This window comes from Gossypium raimondii, chromosome 9 (genome assembly GCF_025698545.1).
Source record: "Gossypium raimondii isolate GPD5lz chromosome 9, ASM2569854v1, whole genome shotgun sequence".
In the NCBI taxonomy this organism is placed as follows: Eukaryota; Viridiplantae; Streptophyta; class Magnoliopsida; order Malvales; family Malvaceae; genus Gossypium; species Gossypium raimondii.
The window spans coordinates 9,828,959-9,854,334 of NC_068573.1; the positions used below are offsets into that span (position 1 = coordinate 9,828,959).

General features: G+C 33.6%; 1 pseudogene; it reads right to left on the reverse strand.

Annotated features, from left to right (window-relative positions):
* Positions 1–7,670: 7,670 nt before the first annotated feature.
* On the reverse strand, positions 7,671–15,985 carry LOC105797456 ((-)-alpha-terpineol synthase-like; annotated as a pseudogene).
* Positions 15,986–25,376: the final 9,391 nt, after the last annotated feature.

The window sequence follows — 25,376 nt, forward strand, 5'->3', positions numbered from 1 at the left end:
CAATGGTGATTTTTCATGAAGATTTTCTTTTTTTGTCTGTGTTTCTTTGTGATGTTCGGTTGTTATGTCGTTTTAGACAAAAAAAAAAAGCAATTTTTTCTCAACAATATTATAATTTTATTAAAAATATTATAAACAACATCATCTTAAAACATTATCAACCACTTGTAAATCCCAAACAGTGTTAAAGTCACCCCATAACTCAAATTTCCAGTAATGCTGCTAATGTCAAACACTTGCATCTGACACAGCCATGATTAATGTCAAATTTTTAGAATTAACCAACGATGAAATAAAAATTTCATATCACCAATTATTTCACAAAATTCAAATTTAACAGTATGATTATGGATTAGAGGTGTTCATAGTTTGAGTTCAATTAAGTTCGGGTCAGGCCGAGTCCATGTAACGATAAATCGTATTGTTATAATCAATAAGTAGAAAATCAAAATACATAATATTTTAAAGTTGTTGCTAATATTTTAATCTTTAGTAACAACTTATTTTGTCATTGCAAATTTTATTAATAATTCAAAATCACTAATCATGCCATTGCTATTACTAAGTAGAAAACTTAATTACGTAACAACATTTTAAGGTTGGTGTTAATATTTTAACATTTAATAAAACTTAATTACGTAAAAACTTTTTGGTGCTCGGTGAAAATCTATGTCAATCATAATAGCTGTTTAAAGAATTTGGTTTTAATCTTTGACTCTATAATATAAGTTTTGGCATCTTATGGTTCCAAATATTTGGTTAAATTATTATGATAGGATTTATTGTATGAATTGTGGGATATGCCAACTATTATGATTTTGTTTTTGAGATTTATTAGCTTGAATGGATTTTTCAAGTATTCATGCAAATCTGTTTAATCATTAATACAATTTTAGATTTACATGTTATATGTAGGGTAAGTTTCTCTATTTGATTTTGAATACATGTATATGCATGAATTGCTTTGGTGTTTTTTCTATGCCAAAATTATGAATATATGTACTTGTTAGTTGTTATGAAATTTTAAATTTGAATATTGGAATGTTTATATATTTTAAAATAACTTCATCGAAGAAGTAAGTCGCCAAAGCGATCTTTTTGTGTAAATTATTTTGTTTTAAAATATAAAAGGTTGTGTGCATGTAACTTAAGTTATGTTAATATTGATCGCCCAAATGAAAGTTAATTATATTACATGTGCAACTATGGTAATAAAATGTGACGATTATTCGGTTTTACGGTGAGTAATAAATCAGCCCAAAGAAAGATATATTTTTCGACATGTTTTTTTATTGTTAGTGTTTGATTACTACATTAAGATATCACTTACAAATTAATATTTTGTCCAAAGATGAAATATTAATGGAGTGTCCGATATCTTGAAATGATGTTTACCTTTATTGAAATTATTTTAGTTTAAATTTTAAATATTTTGAAATAAATAAATTCAGATCTTGGCTTTAGGGTTTAATTAATGTTGTCTAATATTTTAAATAGATTAGTTGAAAAAATGTCACCAAAGTGACATCTTTTGTGTAGATTAATTTATTTAAAATATCAAGATCATTATATATTTTATTTCATTTATGTGTTTATTAATTGACCCAACGGTAAGCTAATATTTAGCATAATTTCAATAACATCTATGGTGATAAATGTGTGACAATTATAAGGTGCTTTATATGAGCAATAAGTTAGTCCAAAGATTGATTCATTTTTGACGTAATTTATTGTCAATATTTGATTGCTACAACAAGAGTGCCGCTTCGTTAATAATACTATTCAAAGACTTGATATTAATGTTGTGTTTAGTATCTTGATATGGGATTAGCCACTATTTTGAATTTATTGGTTACTTATGAATATTCATTTGAGCTTGTTTTTATCTATTTTGTTCTATATTCAGCTAATTCATCTTCTACTGCCACAATATTTGCTAATATAAATTTTATACCCATGCTTAATGGGACTAATTTCAATGAATGAGAAAGACAATTACTTATAGTGCTTGACTGTATAGACATAGACCTTATACTAAGGGAAGAACAACTCGCACCTCTCATTGCAAAAAACACCCTTATGTTAAAAGGGTTTTTGAGAGGTGGGATAGTTCAAATTGCATGAGTCTAATGATCATGAAGCACAACATTCCAAAAGCCTTTAGAGACATAGAATCTAAAGAAATTACTCAAGCCAAGGTTTCCTTAATGAAATTGAGAAACATTTTTCCAAAAATAATAAGGTTGAGATGACATCACTTTTGACTTCTTCGATGTGTATGAAGTATAAGGGTCAATGAAATGTGAGGGAGTACATTATAGAGATGTTTCATATTGCTTCAAGACTTAAGGAACTTAAGATTGAGCTTTTTGTTTTGGTTGAGGTCCTGCATGTGTTGCGAACTCACCACAGCTCGTATGAGCTTACCGATTTATAGCTCGTAGGAGCTTATCTATATTCAGCTCGGAAGAGCTTACCGTTTATCGCTCGTATGAGCCTACATGTACAGGAATTGACAGATTAGAGTTCAATACACCTGGTGTGTACTACCTGCATATCTAACGAGATTCTAAGTGGTTCAACGGGCATAGTGTTATTACGAGATTATATAAGTTCGATACGAACTAGTACAAGTATTTACATGGAGATGGTTTATATATATATGATATACGATATGCGGTAGAGGTGTTACATGTACATGGAATTTTAATAATTGTTGAATTCATACATGATTCTCATTTTTTATGTGTATACATAGCTAACTTGGTGAATGGTTATTTGATAGGCTTTGGCCAAATTGAATTGAGTTATGCTTTGAGTTATTTACCTAAATTTCTGGTTATACAGTAAGTTTTATTCTATGTTTTACGAACTTACTAAGCTTAATTTCTTACTATGTTTATTTTTCCGTGTTTTATAGTGCTTCGGAAGTTCACTCGGTTTGGAAGTCGTCGGAGATTGCTTCACACTATCAAACACTCTTTTTGGTATTTTGGACTTTATATATTTTGGTTAAAAAGCATGTATAGGTATTTTGGCTAATGTGTGCTATATTTCTTGTTGTATTTTGGCCATTTGAATTGGCTTGTAAGGTGGTAATATATTTTGATATGTATATATGTATAAATGGCCTTATGATATGTGGTGTATAGTTGCTATATGAATGCATTTCTTGTGAAATTGAGTGTTGGCACTAAATGTGTAGGCATGCTATGTTTTAGGCACAATGTCTCATATATGTAATTGACCATTTAGGTAGACTTTAGAAGTGTATTTGGTATGTTTAAAAGTGGTCAAATGAATGTGATCATGGATATCATGTTGTATGTGCGGATAGTACATGTTATAAACTTGATATTGGTTGGTTTTGAGTGTCTATTTATGTCATGGTTATGTGCAAATTGATGTGTATAGGTTGGTACCAAGGGGGTGAGGAATATGGCTTGGAAAATGGTCTATTTTTATCTACACGGGTAGAGACACGAGCGTTATCTCAGCCGTGTGTTAGGTGACAAGGCCGTGTCTCACCTAATACTTCTTAGAAATCAAGCCAGTAGCTTCACACGGCCTAGCACACGAGCGTGTGGCTTCTCTATGTGGCTCAAGTTAGTATACCTCTAATTCTCACACGACCTAGCACACGTCCTGGAACACGGGCGTGTGAGGCCATTTCGAAAGGTACACGGCCTAGCATGTGGGCATGTGGTTGGCCGTGTGACCCAAGTCAATGAGTTACATGGGGTTGGACACGGGCTGAGACACAGTCGTGTGTCCCCATTCCGAATGCCACACGGCCTGAGACCCATTTCGAATGCCCACACGGCCTGAGACACGGGCGTAAGACCCTTACACTTTGAAAAATTTTAATGTTTTTCTAAAAATTTCTTGAGCACTCGTTTTAGTTCTGAACCACTTTTAATGTCTATTTGGGGCCTCGAGGGCTCGTGTTAGGGACCATATGATTGTCTATGAATGGTTTTTGAATTGAATGAGAAATATACATGAAATGGTTGATTGATTGAACTGTAAGTCTGGTAATACTCCGTAACCCTATTCCGGCGTCGGATACGGGTTAGGGGTGTTACATATTTTCTGTAGAAATAAAATTTATTTGGTTTAGTCACATTCTGATTTTGATAAGGTTTGATCTCACTAAGGTTTAAGGAGAACCAATTGCATGTGAAAGATGGAATTTCAATCAAGGTAGCCAATATGATCGACTTGTCGTTTTTATTTTAGTATTAGTATATATTTATAGTTTAACTTTTAATTTTTAAGAAATTATATATTTTTTTATATACTTATAAATATACCTTAATTAAATAACTATAAATATATTTATATATAAACATAAATTTTAAAATCTTTCATCAATTTCAATAATTATTAAATTTAAATGTAATTATAAAAATTTAAATACATTAAGAGTTAAATAAAATTTAATTTAAAAATTAATTTAAAAATCAAAATTTTAAAACGATATGAACAAATATAAGTTGATTATTAACGAAACAATTCAAATACATCGAAATAGTTGAAACATGCCAAAATTTTAACCAAACTAAAACATATACTACATGTACTCATTTAAGATTGAAATGATATATATTAACCGATACAATTCAAATACATCAAAATAGTGAAACATGCCAAAATTTTAATCAAACTAAAACATATACTACTTTGTACTCGTTTAAGATTGAAATGATATATATTAACCGATACAACCCATACCTAAGTACCACAATTCCAACCTCCACTCCAACCCATATTTATTTTAATCTAATATTAAAAATAATCTCAAATGTTCCAAATTTCATTTCTCTATTGGTACAACGATCTGAGTAATGAAGCGACTTGTTTATACTTTTTGCTAATTTAGCGTTGATTTTTTATAAATATATAAAATTAAAAGATAAAAAGACTTAAAATTATAAAATTAAAAAATAATATGAACGTAAAAATATACGAAATCACATAAATAAGTAAAAAACACTTAAATCAAGGATAAATCCAAAATTAAACCTAACAAAAGCGAATCTAGAGACTAAATTGAACATATTAATATATCACATTAGGATTGAATCATGAACATACTAAATATGTAAATAAGGACTAAAATGAATCAAATTGAAAATTTCATGCAAAGAAACAGAAATTTCAAAAGACTTAAGTTCGCAATGACCCCTAAACCATTAATGCACACTTAAAACCCGAAAACTGAGTCTTTCTTGCTTTTTTTTTCTCTCTCATTTTTCATGCGCCAATCAGCCTCATTTTCTTTTTCCTCTTCTATCACCATGATTTAAAATCCCTCATAACTGACTTTATTAAATAAAAAAATATAATAGATTATATTAAAAATATTTTATATTATATGATATTTGAAATGTAAAAGAATAAATATATTATATATTTTATGTATCCTGAATTGAAATATTTATATATCTTATAAAGGATAAATTAATATATATTAGTTGCTAATATCTAAGATATTAATCTTTTAAATCAAGGAAATCTAATGTCATGTCATTTAAATAGTTTGCCCACTTGCTATTTGTTATAATAGATTCACCAAGTGCTCTCTTTATCATCAACTTTTAAATGTGATTTAATTTAGCTACATAATTACACTTCTTTTTATTTTTAAATATTATATATCTTTAATAAAATATAGATAAATCAATCACAATATGTTTTGATTTAATATACATTTAATTTTAAAAATAATAAATTCCAAATCAAGTTCAAATAATTGATGTGTGAAATGAAAAAGAAATCAATTTAAAATGCTCAAATCTAAAGCAATATCTATACAATCCACCTAATAAGTAAAATTGTAGATATCACACCAAAAACATGTTTTAAATTGTAAGAAGTAATGAGTTTCGTGTGACGATCTGATAGTTAAGAGTGTTCATTGTTTCAGGTGTGGTCTAAGCTCGAGTAATGTTTATATTTGAACTTTGTCATGTTATTGCAATTCAAAAAAAAATTGTAAGGAGTAATTCTCTTTTAGTCCATAACTTTTTGTTTTTTTTTGAAAGAAATTCTTATAATATAAATAATAATGAATCGTTTTATTATGATTAATTTAAAAATTACTCCCTTTTGTTATTATTTCTTTGAATTTTGAAGCAAGCCGCCCGGAGCTTTTCAAGTTGCATCTTTGGACTTAATCCATTGTTGGTCCCTGTACTATAAGTAAATTATCACTTTGATGCTTTTACTTTTTTTGGTCACTTTTTATTCTATCATTTAATTTAGCTCTTTGTTGAGAAGATTTAATAATCTCAACACTTGCAATTGCAGGTAGGACCTACAGTTCAAATGCATCTTGGGCAATCCTTGGGCACTCGTTCCGTCAAATATTATTTATATTTTGGTGATTTTAAAACTTAAGGTTGTTCAAGGTTGCACTTATAGCTAATCAATCATCAAATATTACTTATATTTTGGTCACATGAGAAATATATTTATACTTTGAAATAGTGAATACTGTCTCGGATTGGATCAGTTATAGTTAGCATATCATATGATTAGTGTACGAGATTTTTCTTCAGTTTATACTGATGAGGTGTGAAGCGCACTATTTCCGAACGTATCAATGATACACTTGGTGCTAGTTATACTGGTGTGATGGTTGGATGATCTATGTTTATTTATATAAGTCTGAATATGTTAGTTAGTAGATTAAACCTTAATGCTTTTGATACTATAGTTTAATGACGTTTGATAGTGTTTACATGTGTTAAATTGGTGATTTTGCATTGGTGTAATATTTGGGTATGTTTTATGTACAATTAGGTGAATTTTGAATGTTTGAAAATGTGCATTTTAAACCATTTACCATTAAGTCTCGAAAGAGTGAGAGAATGTCTTGAGACCGTTAGAATAAAAATTTACTATATTATGCATTCATTTGCTTAATGTCCTAAGACAAACTCATCTAGTTCTCGAGACTAGTGGTCTATGTCTCGAGATAAGGGCACATAGAAACTAAAAAACTTTTGCTCCGCTTTAGGTATCGAGAAATGAAACATCGAAGCTAAGATAGGAAAATAGGGGAGGTCTGTCTCGAGACCCAATCTCTAGACTTGAGGAATTTTTCCTTGAGACATGAATTTTATTGTCTTGAGACATATAAACATCAAAGCAAAATTTTAAAAACTTATGATGAGGTTTGTTTCAAGATATAGAGTTTCTGTCTCAAGAAAAAATGTTAAAATTTGACAAGTTTTTGAATTTGATTCCTATGCTCATATTAAACCACATTTAGACTCGAATGATTAAATTGTGATTGAAATGTGTTAATGTGGTTTAATATTATGAAATGACATTTATGTTTGGTATGAGTTGCTCCAGCTAACAAATGTGACATCTCATACTCGGATCCGGTTATCGGGTCGGATATGGGGTTTTACAAGTTTGACTTTTTATTTTATTTTTAATTTTTTAGGGGTCAGGGAAACATGTAGCATTCATTTGAGAAAAATGGAGTAACAGCTCAAAGGAGTCAAAAAAAAATGGGATATAGAGGGGAGAAGCAGAAACCATTACAAGCAAAAGGAAACATGTAGTAGGGTAGTTCTTACACTACCATAAGTTTATTGTACACCATATTAAAATATCATAAAATGATTTGGCACACTATACCAAAAACTAACATTTTATTCGCCCAGTTTGAAAAATAATTCTAATGTTCTTAAATATTTAGGCAAAGAAATTGGGTTAACGAATAATGATAACACTCTATCTTTGGTTTCTTTAACTTCAATAGCATGACCATCGCCATTTTGGTACATCAATAAAGATATTCTTGCAAGGTTCATAGCAACGTCAATAAACGTACGAGAGAAAGGAGATTTAGCCATTTGGTCTTCATTCATCTTCTTCCATGTTGCATCAATTAATTTCCTTATGTGGTCACGAGCTTCTTCTTCAGATGCTTCACTTTCGTTCATATAACATTGAATTGATTTAGGAACATCACCTCTTTGAAGCTCATACTAATCGAATTTTTTTAAAAAAAAAGTCAAACAAGCAAATCACTATTAGACTAATTAATGAATGGAAATTTTAAGTTGATAACTATATATATTTATTAATATATATATTGCTTACCAATGATGTCCCTAAATCATCTACTAATCGTACAATTATGGACGACCAATAAATTATATCGGGGTAATATTGCTGGATGTGGTGCAATCCCTCTTCTGTTATAAGATCAGTTGCCAAATAGGAATGACCAAGCATTACAAAACCCGATATTGAAATCCAAGCATTATCAATGTACTCTCACAGAGTTGGCGTATATCCAATGTAATACCATTTTACCTCCAACAAATATGATTTACAAAGATTCATCCACTGAACATTTCTGTTAAACCATGAACAACACAAATCAGACAGAGCTCATAAGGAAAAGCAAAAAAGAATCTTAGGAATTGATTTTCTTGAGAAAGGGAAGGACATCTATCCCTTGTTCCTTAAGAGTGTCGAAAGCCATTTCATTTACGGAATTGTAAAGCGCATGGTAACATATTTTCATATAGTTTGGAAGCTTTTGTATTTGATTTATATCTCATCTAAAATTACACCAACACATTAAAGATTATTAAACATTTGTAAGAAATATCAAAAGCAGATAAAATCATATAGTAGTACAACTACAAACCTCTCAACAACATCTGTAAAGAGTTCCAACTCATCTAAGGTTCCATAAACTTCATAAACATCATCTATAACTGTTATTAGCGCATTGACCTTTGTCTGAATTCTTCTACCTTTTTCATCTTGAGGAGTATTTATCATTCCCACACTCCATAAGAAGTTTTCCATTAGGCTATCTCTAGCAAAGCTCAAGGTCTTGCCAAGGCCAAGTTCTTTCCACCACCTAAATAATACAAGTGGAAAAAAAACAAAATCATACTTGCGTTGAAGCATATGCGAGTCAACTTGGAACTAGTATGCAGTAGGAATACTTACGTTGAAGCATATCTAAGATAATCCTGGTGCATAGATTGCACTATGTTGTAATCCAATATAGCAAGCTCTAAAATAATGGGATTTTTGTCCTTTTTTTTCTCATACATATCTATGAACCATCTGGCTTCCAACCTTGGCATCCTCCAATGTAAATGAAGCACCAAGGCATGTTCCTCAAGCATCCAAAGATATTGATGATCATTGTTCTCCTTTAGATATTGTTTGAGAAGTTTGGCTGCTAACTTTCTTACATTCTCCAGCATTGTTTCACCTTTTAATAAGTGGTATGAAGCCTCATACAAGTTGAGTAGTCCCTTGCAATCTTGTTTTTGGCTTGCTTTAATGTCTTCAACTTCATCCATGAAACAAGCGAAAACATCTAGTGCATGAAAATAATTCAATGTTATGTGTTTTCAAATTTGATGTAAATTAAAATGTCCAATTTTGAATTTTTTCTTGTGTTGTACCTTGATTGACTTTATACCCGTGTTGTCTTAGCAATCTAAATTCAAGAGCTATAGCATGTAAATAGTCTTTGTTCAATGCAACAGTACTGCTATTTTTAGTCTACTCCGCTGCAACTTCAGGGAGATAAGACTTGATATGATGACTTCAATCCATCCCACTGCAAGTTCAGGGGTATGGGTAACTTCATTGATCTATTCTCTGGGGAACATGACCTGTAAAATTCATTTCATGGACCTATTTATGCCTAGTGTTTAGGATGTCATGATTAGAATGAATCAAATGCTCCTAACTAGATGTGTATGTATGATATTTGTAAAATGTCATGAGAATGATCCCTTTTTAATGCTTAGGTTGTCATTGCTCGCTGTTCGTCAAAGTTCTATCACTGATGCCTTCTTGTTTAGCCGGTATCTTCAACAGAAAAACCAAAGAAATGGTCGCACTTTAGACTATTCTTTCTCAAATGCTTCCAACCATTAAGTTGGTTAGTTCTAAACAATAGCCCTGTTTCAGGTCCTCACATTATTTAGAAACTTTCAGAGTAATATGCAGAACTCCTTCTGCTTGAATATTATCAGTCCATTAATCGTTATTTGAATGAGAAATGCTTGAAAAATATTATCAAAATGGACAAGATAAAATTTTGTTGAGATCAAAGGTTGAAATGAATAGATTAATCGAGATAGCAAATTTTGCTAGAATGAGAATAAATTAATCAAGATGGCACATTTTGCCAAAATACAAAAATGAATATAATAGAAATAGGTGTCTCAAATATCATAGCATGAGCTTCTCTGCCCCAAGCTCCTTGAGGACCCTTTTGAACTTTATATGTGTTTAGAAGTCCTATAAGACTTTGATGATGTCCCAAGATGTAACACCTCTCATTCTTGCTAATTTGGAGAGGACAAGACTACCACATGCCCCACCTTCAATCAAAACTTGAATAGCCCATTTTTGGGTTTTCAATTCAAAACCTTTTTGGTCTCAAGGCGCCCTTTGCGGGTTTTCACCTTGGTCTCTCATTTTTCTTTTTCTTTTTTCTCTTTTTCTTTTTGAAACATTCTTTGATTAAATTTGAACTCATAGGATTGGGTTAGTCCTTGTTATCCCTTCCAGTCAAAATCAACACTTTTCCAAATAAGACCTTTCACATAAGTTCCTTCCCAGTTTGGTATCCACTTCCTTCTGAAGTTTTTTGTAAGGGGAGGATATTCTTCGATACCAGGTCCTCCTAAGGGAATTCTCTAGGGTGAACCTTCTTTGGTGAGCTCGCATCATTTGTTTTTTGGTGCATTTGACTATGACGGATAACTTTGAAAGTTTCTCTTCAATCAGGATTGGATCCAAAGACTCAAAGAGAAGGAATCTCAGCTTCAATGGGCAAAACCGCTATAAGCCAAAGCGAAAGGCGTTGCCCCAGTAGAGTTTTTTTTTTGTTTTTTTAGTTTTTTCTCACCGCGTCGTTCATCTTGAGGTGATATGGTGTTAATCTTTAACATACTGCAAACTTTTGATATCCTGCTGTTGTTCAAATTCAATGCATTGTCTGATATGATCCTTTTGGCATTCCATACTGACATATGATTTTTCAAGAATTTGCTGACTATCGACTTCGTGCCATTTGCATATGAGGCAGCTTCCACCTACTTAGTCAAGTAATTGACGACCACGAAGATGAATCGATGACCGCCAAAAACTTTCGGCGAGATTGTCCTGATGACATCCATGCCCCACATAGAGAAAGGCTATGATTTCCATTGATTCTTTGTAAGGTAGGATCTTGTTTTCATCTTGTTCTCTCATCCTTAACAAACCAAGAGATAAGTTACAGTCTCGGTCACCTTCAAAGTCCTCAGGTTCCTCTGGACACATATCTTGCTCAAAAGGAGATTCTGAGTCAATAGCAGTATCGCTCATATCATTGATATCTGGAGACCTGTTATAGGTTCGAATGTACATCTAAAGAATAAAAGAACCCAAGAATATTCATCTGTATAGTATGATTATGAATGAAATGGAAACAATAAAAGAATATTTGCTCGAAGTGAGAAACGAAGATGCATTTTATTAAAATAAAGATTTTGGACATGAGCCTATCTCACAAAAGGATTCTTATTGCTCCTAGGCTTAGAGCAATAAGCGTGTTTTAGATATTACTCTGAAATAGGTCTAAAAAGTTCAGGGATCTTGTAATACCCCAAAAATTTTTACAGTAAGATATTATATTTGATATAGTAAGGAAATAAAGTGACAAAAAGGAGAATTTTGAGTTATGACAACATTGGGAAGTATATAATGACATATTAATTAAAGAAAATATTAAATTGCAAAAGTGAGAAAAGTTTTGTTATCCAAGAGTAAATACTCAAAATTTGAGGGGTTAAAGTGTAAATATGAAAATTTAAAGGACCAATAGTGTAAATATTTTAAGGGTGAAATAATCTAGAAACTAAGGAAATAGATGAATTGGGACCAAATTGAATAGATGAAGAATTATGATGGACTAAATCGTAATTTTACCAAATTAAGTATTGACTCAATGGTGGAATTTTAAAAGATCTAAAGGGAAAAATGGTCAATTAGAAGAAAGAGAAATCTAGAACATAATAATGATGTTGGAGATATTTTAGATCAAATAAATAAATAAATATTAGTTTATTAATATTTTAATTTGATTTTTAAATTACATTTATCATTTTATTATTATTTTATTTAGTATATATATATGTGTGGAAGAAAAGATGAAGAATCATCTTCCTTTCCCATGCATTTCACGTTAGAAGAGAAGAGAAGAAAGAAAGTTTTGCGTTCTTTACCATTTGGTCCTTCCACCAAAAATTTACCATTTTCACCTATAAATCAAAAGAATTTTCATAGCTACCAAGAGAGAAAATTGTTAAGGAGACTATGGGGAGCTAGAATAACAAGTTAGATTCAAGAAATAGAAGCTGGAAGAGAGAGAAAATCAAGTTAAAGATTGAAATCAATAGAGCAAAGTAAGAACATCAAGATTTCAATATATTTTTAAGTTTGATATTATTGAAAAAGTATGAAATTGATGTTAATGTAGGGTTTCATTATATAAAGTTGTATGTTCTTGATATGTTAGTGAAGGGAAACAAGAGGAATTGATAGAAAATATTGTAGAGAAAGGAAAGGAGGGTGTTATAAATTTGATTATCAACATCTTGCACTAAAACAGTTTTGGACAGCAACAGTAGGTTAACTTTGTAAAATCACCATAAATCGTGGACATTGAATTAGAGGATGAAAAAATATTTAATTAAATCTTATTGAGTCTAGTTTCTCATAGAAGAAACGGTGTAAGTAATGGAATTGTAAATCATGAGATATAATAAATTTTGCTAGATAAGGTCAAAATGAATTCGAGTTCCCCTGTTCTAACTTGGAAAAATCATTAAAAATTGTATAAAAATAATTATGGGTTATAATTATTTAAAATCCTTAATGATTCTATTTTAAATAGAAATAAACAGGGACATCATCCGAATTCTATACAAAGAGATAATTAATTTTTAGTGAAGAGGGGTCGAAACTGTCGAATAGTGAAACAGAGGAAACTTTAAAGAATAAACTGTACTTATTGGCTAAATCAAAAATTCTGAAAATTTTATGGTAAGAAGATATGTGAGTCTAGTTTCAGAAAAAATTAATGGATCTTAATTTGGAGCTCTGTAGCTTGAGATATAAATAAATTAGTGACTCTGACTCTGACCGACAATTTGAATTTACATACAGGAAAATAGTGATAGTATGGATAATGTTGTTTAAATGTGTTATACACATTAAGGATGTGGAATGGAGAGGAGGAGGAGGAAAATTGTGAACTATATGAATGATTTGTGTATAATTGGTCATATGCTTGATTATAATTGATAAACGATGAAATAGAAATGATGCTTATATTTGTGCATTATTGGTCATGGCTTAAGCTCATGTGTGAAAATAAAGTTTCATAGTATGTGTGTATGGTATATTCGATATATGATTTGGAATGAAATAATGTCATGAATGGTTTATGAATTAACACGTGTTGGTAAGCATGATACATGAATAAATGTTGTGCTCATCCATGCTTATAATGCTTATGCTATATGTGTATTTGGCTAACATATTTGGCGTACATGCTTAGGCTTTGGCCAAGTAGTGGTTGGATTATGCCACGTTAAATTTATAAGTTATGCATTGAAATGGTAAGTGCCTAATTGGAAATATGCTTGTGATCATGAAAAGGGTGGTATGTTTAAATTATGTAATCTCTAGTGAAATGGTTTATCATGTGGTTAGTTCCAAAAAGAGTTATGTTTAAATACACTAGCTTTCGACTATGGTTGAATGATATGTTTATATCTTGTGTGATGTGCATAGGAAACAAGTGTAGAAAGATAATGAAATAGTAAGTTCATATGGCTGAAATTTAATGATTAAATGTTAATTTTATGAATTATATAATGTATGATGAGATATATTTGTTGATGTTTTGAGAATAAAATAACAATGTGAAAACCGAATAAATGATCAAATTGAGCGGAACGTCGGATTTGAGTACTTCTGATCAATGACAAGTGATAAGTGGTAGCTTTAGCTACACTTATCTGATCAGTGACAAGTGACAAGTGATGAGTGGTAGCTTTATCTACACTTATCTGATCAGTGACAAGTGATAGCTTTAACTACACTTATCTGATCAGTGACAAGTGATGAGTGGTAGCTTTAGCTACACTTATCTGATTAAGGACAAGTGACAAGTAATAAATGTGATCTGTGTAAGACCATGTCAGGGCTATGGCTTTGGAAAGTGCTAATTGATCATACGCAAGACCATAGTTATACTATAGCAAAGTGGAAGTGAATTACTCAATTTTCCATAACCGTTCCCTAATTTGATTAAGGATGGTAAGTGACAAATGAGCCCAAAAGAATTATAGTAAATGGATAAGTGGTAGTGAATTTATACCAGGATGATGAGTTGAGTTGATGTTGTTATTTAAGCTAAAGTGATATTTTCATTGCAAATTTGAGAATTTCATAAATGTGTTAATGAATGGTATAATCAATAAACGTTGAGATAAATGATAAATACGTATTAGTATTGAACTTAATGATTTGAATTGTGAACATGAGAAATTTGTGAACTGAATGAAATGGAAATAAAGCATTGAATTATTAAGACTTGTGAATTGCATGAATATGTATCGGGTCTCGTAGATCCTATTTATTATGAATATAATATTTTGAGGATATATTATGAAGAATTATAAAATCATGTTAATAATTTGAAAGTTTTAATTTAGATGAAGTTTTATAACTCGGTTAAATACGTTTACAAGAGTATGTGTTCTGGTAATGCCTCGTACCCTATTCTGGTGTTGAATACGGGTAAGGGGTGTTATAGTTCTCTTCTACAGTCCCATTGTTCAAACCACTCCCAAGTGTGTAAGGGCAAACGTCTGATAATTCTCTTCCCCAGCTCTCTCGGATACGGTGTTCAAATTTCCCAACATTCCTCCATGTCCTTTGACTTCTTCAAAGAATTCCAACTCTTTATTATCCATTAGGCTTTGTACTAAAGCTTTGAATTCAGCACACTTTTGGATTTCATGTCCTTCTTCAGTGTGGAACTCACAGTAGCTCCTCATCCCTTTTGTTCTCTTCTCTTAATTCTGAATGATTAATCTCATGTCTATCATTTGTTTCAAAACCCATTTCAGTGGGGTTTTTACTTTTGCAACATTGGTTTTGGTTCTCTTTCCTCCATTCTCAATTATCGCGTTGACCCCTGGGTCTGGACGACTGGGTAACGAATTTTCTACCACATTAGGTCCTGATGGATCGTCAAACTTCACGATGCCCATCTTAATGAATCTTTCGACTAACTTTTTAAATGTAGTGCAATTTTCAATGGAGTGTCCTGTTATTCCCGCGTGATATTCGCATTGGGCGTTTGCATCATACCATTTTGGGAACGGAGGTTGTACGGGTTCCAAGTAAAATAGAGCTACCACTTGCGGATCAAACAGATTCTGATACAACTCTCTATATGTCATTGGGATAGGTGTAAACTAGAGTCTTTCTATGCTTGGCCTCGAGTTAGATTCTTGCCTTGAGGGGCCTTGGTAGCTAGCAGCTACCATCCTTGGCTGGCCTACAGTGACCGATTTAGAATACCCTTTATTATACAAGCTCAGTTGCTCACTTCATTTTCTTTGTTCTTTGGGGTTGATATTTTGATGATTTTTCCCGTATCTATCTTCCCACTTCTTATGGCATTTTCAATCATCTTGCTAGACATTACCATATCTGAGAAGCTCATGGTAGCCCTTCCCAACATATGGTTAATGAATGGGGCTTTCAGAGTGTTGATGAAAAGCACCGTGGTTTCTTTCTCCAGAAGAGGTGGCTGGACTTGTGTTACTAGCTCTCTCCATCTTTGGGCATATTGCCTGAAGCTCTCACTTTGCCTCTTTTCCATATTCTGCAGTGTGATTCTGTCAGGTGCCATATCTGTCACGTGGCTGTATTGCTTCATGAAAGCTTCTGCCAAGTCCTTCCATGAGCTAACTTTAGCATGACTCAACTAGTTGTACCACTTGGCTGCAGACCCGATCAAACTGTCTTGGAAGAAGTGGATTAACAGTTGATCATTGTTGACATATCCTGTCATCCTTTGATAGAACATAGTGATATGAGCTTCAGGACAGCTAGTCCCGTTGTACATTTCGAATTCTGGCATCTTGAACTTAGGCGGGAGAACTAAGTCAAGGACCAAACTCAGGTCTTTAGCATCGACCCTACAATGGTAATCAGCATTCTCCATTGCTTTAAACTTTTCCTCTAGCTGCCTACACCGATCCTCAAGTTGCTTCGGTAGATCCACTCTTACTTTCTCCACTTCTGCCACGTCGTCAAGCACAGGAACAACGGGGTTGATTGGATTATCTCCCAGATTAGAACCAGAGCCTGTTTGAAAGTTCATTTGTACCGAGGCACCAGCCTGATATTGAGTCTAATAGTGACAAGTACTCTTTATGGGCACATATCTGGTTGTGCCTGAGTGCTCATCGGGGTGAAACCTGGAGGATAAACAGGGTCCTCATGATCAACCCCAGAATCAACTTCAGGACTTTTTCCTTTATCATTCCCTCCAGCCAATAACTACGCCAATTGGCTTATCATAGTTCTTTGGGATTCTAGCATGTCTTGTTGGATTTTATCCAGTCGTTCCTGCATCTGATCTTACATCTCCTTTTGCAATTGTTCCAATCTTTCTAACCTTTGATCCATTGCTTTTTTTTTGCGACGAGTACTGTAGTGATATTTAGTTGGTGGATTCTTGTTGGCTTCCAAATTAACTAAAATAATCTCGTTTAATTAGGGTCTTTTCGTGAAATTTAATGCAAATGATGCAATGAAATGTAATGCAGATGAATGGAATGAATGCAAAAAGAGACGTTGATTCTGATTCAATTCTATTAGAACAACTTTACTAGAAAACAAATCTCTTTATTTAAAACGGATATTTACATATTTGGCCTTGCCCTAATACTCAAAATGAAGATATCGACCCCTTTTCTCATATCCAAATGCTAAGATCGACCCTCGTAAATTCTCCAAAAAGGTGCCTCTTCGATCTCCTTTTTGCATGATCCGAGTCGCGACCCATTGTTCGCTCATGCTCGTGATGCTTGTTGGCTCCTTTAAAAGAAATAGAACGTTAGCGGCTCTCGAATAATCTTTGTCACCTTGAATTCTCAGGCCACGAAGCAAAACCGTGTACTCATTCATCAAACTATCACATTTACCTCGTTATGTTTTCTGGTGCCATATTTAGATGAACGCATTGTCTTCCATTTTATCAAGAAACTCATTTTCTTATGACAAGCTCTCTATTTAGATACTGAACGTGAATCAACACTTCTTTTATGATGAAAATGCTATGCAATCACAATTAAAGCAAAACAAAGCAAGTCAGTATAACACAAAACTAAAATTTAAAGCATACAAGAAATCATAATTAAAGCTACCATTTAAGAAACCACTAGGGTTCGGTGTGGTACCTAGGGTAGCCTCCTTGGGCTTACTATATGTGGTTCAGTTCCAAAGTAAGGGTACCTAAACCGACAGATTCCTCGATCTTCACCTATTACAGGCTCATACGGACTGAGTTCAGTTCAGGGGAATAAGTTTCCCTATGGCCATGCGGAGATGAAAATCTCACGAAAATATAGCTACGGATGTATCCCAAAAGCGATTCACTATCCCATGTAGAGGTGAAAACCTCATGAAGGCGTAGTTTCTCACTCCCACTTAAAAGGGTAAATCGAATGATTTATGCAAAATACAATATGCCAAAAGATATATCGAGACTTGTACAGATAAAGCAGACATAACAAAATGGTGCAAAAAATAAAATGCAACGAAAGGATCGTAAATTTAAACCAAATTATCAACTTTCGACAAAAAGAAAAGAAGTAATCAACTCGTGGCTTGACTCTCTTATTTTGGGTCCTCAAAGGAGTCGCCAAGCTGTTGACACCATTTTTTCGTAAAAACGGGGTCGACTTGGATTTTGAAAATGAAAACGAAAATGGGAGTCGCCACCAATCCTTTTTTATGAGGTGTGATCGGGTCACCTCGAAAAGTGGTTGTTTTTAATAAGCAATTTAATTTGATCAAAACAAAAAATTTGGTCCACGAAATTTAGAAAAACGGGTTCGGGAGTCGGTCACGTTCGAGGAAGGATTAGCACTCTCGTAACGCCCAAAATTGGTACTTAGTTGATTAATTAATGTCTTAATGTCGAGAACTGAAAACTTTGAAGATATTCAAAATACGATCCTTTGTTAAAACGCTTAAAATTTTCATGGAAAGAGGGCATATTTCACGTTAATCGAGAAAAAAATTATATCCAGTAAGTTAGGACACAATATCTTTAAATCCCCAAACGAGAATAAACACCAAGAGTTTTATTATTGTTAAAAAAACATTTGATTATCTCGATTTTAGAAAAATAATCATATTCCGTAAGTTAGAACACGATCTTTTCTTAATTCCCGAGATTATTAAAAGTTTCGTTTTAAAACGTTCGTTTATTCAAATTTATCGAGAAAATCGAGACCCCGTAAGTTAAGGTACGATTTCTCGAATCTCAAAATACGAGCAACGTTCATTTTGACGAAACAATTTTTATACATTAAGGGAAATATAAAACGGTTTCGTGATGAAATGTCAAAAATTTGAGTGATCGCGTTTGCGTTCATAGCAGAATAACAAGCATGCTAACATAAGTATCGAGTTAAGACCTAACATTGCATAAATAAATATCGAATAAATGACAATGATGATATTGATGATAATGATATTGGTAATAATATACAAATCCCAACTTATACAAAAGGATATAAATGCATGATAAGATTAAATAAATGTATACATATATGTATGTATTAGGTACGTAAGCACGAAAAATATAATACTAATAGTAATAATAACGATAATAATAATAGTAATAATGAATGTTAATATTAATAAATAATAAACATAATAATAAAGTTAATAATAATAATGAATAATCGAAATTTGAAAGTGTGTATAACAAAATATAAATATGTAAATAAATAAATAATGAAATGACAATAATAAGTGTAAATGATAAAATAAAGAAAAATAAAAATAGGAATAATGAGAATAAAAATTAAGATAAATAAATAAACAAACTAATTTAAAATATGAGTATGTAAATAAATGAAAAATTTAAAAATTTAATAGAGAACCAATAAATAAATAAACGAGTGAATATTAGGTAAAACAAATTAATAACAATAATAATAATAATAATAGTAAAAATAAAAATATTAGTATTTGTAATAATGGAAGTAATAGTAACAGTAATAATAACAATAATAGTACTACTACTACTACTACTACTACTAATAATAATAATAATAATAACAATAAAAGGACAAAAATAAAAAAAATAGGATTTAGGGGATAGATTTTAAAATGAAATAGTAAAGGATAATAGAGGACTAAAGTAAAACGCGCACCAAGAAGGAAAGACCGATTAGGAAAATATCTCCAACCTTATGCGCAACGTTTCAACGCGAATTAAAATGAAATAAAGAGAAAAATATCAGGCAAAATTAAAAGAAAAGAAAAAAATGAAAAGGACTAAATTGCAATGCGCCGCAAAGGTGGAAGGACCGCGCGCGTAAATATACCATTGGTTGAAAACATGCGGATCCTCCAGGCGGGTTGGGCTGAAAATTCGGGAAAGGGCAAAACGGCCTCATTTTGGGGCTTCAAAAGCCTGCCCCAAACAACGTCGTTTTGGGGATTTATAAATACAAAAAAGAAAAAGCATTCAGACCCTACTTTAAAAATAAATAAAAGTCTTTCTTTTTTTCTCTGTTCTCTTGCTGGAATAGACCTAGAATCCGGTAGAGTGGGCCATCGTGGCTCTGCCGCGGCGCCGCCATAGACGATGGCCGGACTCTGTCTCAGGTAAGTTTTCGCCTCATTTTTCTTCCATTTCTTATATATTCTCTATATATATGTAGTTTTTAAGTAAAAAGGAAATAAATAATAATAAAAACCTTTGAATATAAATAGTCCCAAAATCGAAAATAAAGAAAATAAAAAGGACCTTTCGTATTTTCTTTTTTTTGTTTTTAATCTGCTTTGCCTTTGTAGTTTTTGCTTGAATCTTTGTTTTTTTCTTTTGTATTCAAAAAACAAAAATCTCAGAGAGCTACAATCGGTTCAAAATAATGGCTTTATAGCCGAAATTACAATATGTTTATTTGTTTTTTTGCTTCTTGTTTTTTTCTGATAACACTCTAGAATAACGTATTTTTATGTATTAATTATGTATTTATTCTGAGTATGATCCTGCTAATTTGAGCTATTTATGATCTTTTATCTCATAGGGACTAAATTTGAGGCAAAAGTGAAATTAAGGGCCAAAAGCGTGAATTTAGAGATAAAATGGGCCAATGTGCGACACAAGGAAAAGTTGGTGCCAAAAGTGCAAGCATGGAGGACACAAGGGTTGAAATGCAAAAAGAAGAGATTTTATTTTATGAAACTCTATTTTAATTATATTAGGATAATTAATATTGAGATAATTATTAAGGATTATTTTTAGGATTTTATTTTATCTTTATTTATCTTCAATTAAATGTATTTATCTTTTAGGAATTTAAGTAGAATTAGAATATCTCCCCTAGCACTATAAATAGGGGGTGAAGTGACTCAAAAGGGGATCTCATCTTTTTCTTTTTCTGTAAACACTCTCTCCCTAAAAGTCTAGGCTTTTGTTCTTTTCATATTTCCTTTCAATAAAATCTTTATTTTTATTTTATTTATTTTCTTTTCTACCACAACCATGAGCCACTAAACCCATCTAGCCGAAGGTTGTCAAAAATCCCCAAAAAGGTTCTTGAGGCTTAGAATCCGTACTTAGCCTTCTCGCTGAGTATTCATCGTTTCTCACTACTGGTGGCCTTCCATCCAAGTCCCTTAAGTAAGTTTTTCAACATATGCAAAGGCGGCCGCTTTGTATGTTTTGGGAAGGTTGCACAGTCGGTTCGTTAGCTTACTGCGTCAGAGGTTGGCGAGCCCAAGAGACAAAATGGCATGGGATTCGCCATTAAGAAGCGTTGATCTAGCATAAGACGATCCCACAGAAGCGATTGTTAGCTAGAGTCAGGTTCCACCAAGTCGTAGTCTAAATCATTGGAGCTGGTGGTCGCAAGCATCCTCTTCCACTATAACTGGCTTATTCGGTTTGGGAAGGATCATCTAAAAGCCGAGGATTTAACCCAAGGCTGAACGAGACAACTGGAGGCTGGAATCTCCCGTAAGAATTTTCTTTCTCTTAACTCTATTTTTAATTTCTCGAATTTTCAATTCAATATTCTTAATTGCATTTTTATTTTATTTTTCATTTCGGATCCAACCCTTTAATTACATTATTGTTTTTATTTTTTCCGAGAACGCAGTTGTCTTGGGCAAGACTCTTGCACGGGATTTCACGGAACAAGATATTTTGCAAGTCCAGTCCTTGAGGATTTGACCCTACTTCCTTTTACTATTCTTTTTCATTATTTATTAGGGATAGGATATTTTGGTGCTTTCAACGACCGCATCGAATTTTGGCGCCGCTTCGGACCGCAACGATACTAATCTTGTTTTTGTTTCTTATGACCGGATCTGCTCCGGTACTTTTGCGTTCGATTGAAATTAAGAAGACTGCTAGAGCCAATCGCAAGGAGACAAAGTTAAAAAGCATCGGTGGTGGTTGGAACTCAAAGTAATCCTTGCCGAAATTGAAGTCGACGAAGGCGAGTCTAGGGTTAACGAAAATCCTACTCGAACACTTGAAAGCGAAAAAGTAGAAGTCGACTCACCAGAAGAAGTACTTAACGCTAGGGTTAACGAAAACCCAAATTTAGCACACGAACCAATGGCTCAAACAATTCGGCAACTGGCCGAAGCTCCAACAGAACAACCGCCATTATGCATCGTGTATCTTACTATGGATACTGATTTTGAATTGAAGTCAGGTTTAATCCAGTTATTGCCAACTTTTGGTGGGTTACAAAATGAAAATCCCCACAAGCATCTGAAAGAATTTCATATGGTTTGTCTTAGCATGAAACCTCGGGGGGTGGCGAGGATCAGATTAAATGCGTGCTTTCCCTTTCTCCTAGCGATTCCGCTAAGGAATGGTTATTTTATTTACCCCTGGATCTATTACAACTTGGGTGATCTATCTCGTTTGTTTACGAAGCAGGTTTTTCCAGCGTCTCGGCGGTGAGCTAAGAAGAGATCGTTGGAATAAGGCAAAAGAACACGAGTCCCTTTACGATTATTGGGAGCGATTTAAGAAGTTGTGTGCAAGCGCCCACAACATGGTATATGAGCAATCTCTCTTCCAATACTTTTACGAAGGTTTGAAGCCCATGGAGATGAATATGGTAGACGCCGCTAGTGGAGGAGCATTGGTCAACATGACTCCCCAACAAGCGAGAGACTTGATCTCCACGATGGTCGCAAATTCTCAACGATTCGAGCCAATCTTGAACCCCTAGAAGGGTTCATCAGCTAAGTAATTCAACCTTAGAGGATAAAGTTGATAGACTTACTAATATGATGAATTCTCTTATTGCAGAAAAAGCGAAGACAGCTCGATTATGCGAAATATGTGCTACACCTGATCACACAACTGATGCATGTCCCAGTTTGTATGATGATACCACGGCCTATCTAGATGCTGTTGGAAATTTCCCTGGGCCACCACAAAGGCAGTACAACCCCTACGCTAATACCTACAACCCAGGGTGGATGGACCATCCTAACTTAAGTTATGGGGCCAATCTACGAAATAACCAGCCATACCAAAATCGGTTTCCGCAATAGCCGCGAGGTTCAGGTAATTTTCTAGAAACCATGGTCAATAAGTTAGCAGCTAATGTTCTCGATTTTCAACAGCAAACTCTTAATTTCCAAAAAGAGACAAAGGATTTCCAACAGAAAATCGAGAAGTCTATCAGAGAGTTGACCACATCGATCGAGAAATTAACCTTTCAAGGGAAGTTACCATCACGAACAGAACCAAACCCTAGGCAAAATGCAAATGCAGTGACGTTACGAAGCGGAAAAATACTGGAATCGATTACTGACAGGAATCTTACCCAAGAAAAAACTGAAAAAGACGAACAGGTCCGACCGAAGCCTCCATTGCCTAAAATTCAACATCCATTTCCACAACGATTCAACCAGTGTCGAAGAGGTAAAGAGGACAAGGAAATTCTCGAAACATTTAGGAATGTCGAGATCAATATTCCGTTGTTGGATGCCATTAAGCAAATACCGCGGTATGCTAAATTTCTTAAAGAGCTTTGCACCAACAAGCAAAAATTAACAGGTAATGAAAGGGTGAATGTTGGTGAGAATGTATCCGCAATGTTACAGCAGAAAATGCCGGCAAAATGCAAGGATAGGGGCATGTTTGCAATACCATGCAAAATAGGCCATCTGGGAATTAAAAAGACTATGTGTGATCTAGGGGCTTCTATAAATGTAATGCCATATTCTGTTTATGAATCACTTAACGCGAGTTTTTGACAAAAGCAGTGTTATAATTCAATTGGCGGACAGTGCATTGTGCATCCGAAGGAGTCCTTGAGGATGTTACGGTAAAAGTTAACGAGCTTATTTTCCCTGCAGATTTTTATGTGATCAAAATGGAGGAGGATAGCACTCCTGGATCTTCAGATCTCCTGCTGGGTCGACCGTTCCTTAGTACAACTAGTATTAAAATTGATGTTCGAAGTGGAACTCTCACAATGGAGTTTGATAGGGAGATCGTAAAGTTTAATGTCTACGATGCCATTAGTCATCCAAGCGAAATCTTTAGCGTAAATCGTATCGACATAATTGACTCTTTGGTGGAAGAGAATTTTGAGTCAATTTATGGAGATAATTCTGAACTTAATGAAATTGAATTTGTTAAAGAGTTATTATCTCTAAATACTAAAATGTTACCTTCTGTTATACAGGCACCAGAGTTGGAGTTGAAACCACTTCCTGAGCATCTGAAATATGCATTTTTGGGGAAGGGTAATACCCTACCAGTCATAATCTCCAATAGACTCTCCACAAATGAAGAGGAAAGTTTGGTTCATATACTAAAAAGTCATAAGGAGGCGATTAGCGGGACCATTGCAGACTTAAAAGGGATAAGCCCTTTGACGTGCACACACAGGATCTACTTGGAGGAAGACACGAAGCCGAGGCGAGAGGCACAAAGACAGCTAAATCTGAATATGATGGAGGTAGTAAAAAAGGAAATAATCAAGCTTTTAGATGCTGACGTAATTTACCCTATTTCTGACAGTAGGTGGGTAAGTCCGGTTCGGTCGTGCCCAAGAAAAGCAGGCGTGTGAAAAAAAAGATCTTGAAGGTGACTTGGTACCTACCCGAGTACAAAATGGGTGGCGCGTTTGCATTGATTACGGGAAGTTGAATTCATACACTAGAAAAGATCATTTCCTCTTTCTTTTATAGATCAAATGCTTGAAAGATTATAGGAAAAACTCATTTTGTTGTCTTGATGGATACTCGGGTTTCTTTCAAATTCCAATCGACTTGGAGGACCAAGAAAAGACCACTTTTACATGCCCATTCAAGACATTTGCATATAGAAGGATGCCATTCGGTCTTTGCAATGTGCCGACCACCTTCCAAAGATGTATGATGAGTATATTTTACGAATATGTGGAAAAATTATCGAAGTTTTATGGATGATTTTCTTGTATATGGGAATTGTTTTGATGAATGCCTTAAAAACCTAACGATAATTTTAAGTAGGTGCATAGGATTTAATCTTGTCTTGAATTATGAAAAGTGTCATTTTATGGTAGACAAGGGTTTAATTCTAGGTCATGTTGTTTCATCTAAAGGAATTGAGGTCGATAAGGCCAAAATTGATATTATAAATTCTTTGCCTTATCTCTCCACCGTGAGGGAAATTCGTTCTTTTCTTGGTCATGCAAGGTTTTACAGGCGCTTCATAAAAAACTTCTCGAGGGTAGCTGAACCACTGTGTGAGTTGTTGCAGAAGAATAAGAAATTTGAGTTTGGCCTAAAATGTAAGGAGGCATTTGATACACTCAAGCAAAAGTTAGTCTCCGCTCCTATAGTACAACCACCAGATTGGAAATACCCATTTGAAATTATATGCGGCCAATGGCCTTGATGTAGGAGCCGTGTTGGGGCAAAGGATAGACAAAGAACCACATGTCATATGTTATGCCTCGAAAACCCTAGATGCTGCGCAGAGCAACTACAACACTACGGAAAAAGAACTCTTAGCCGTTGTATTTGCT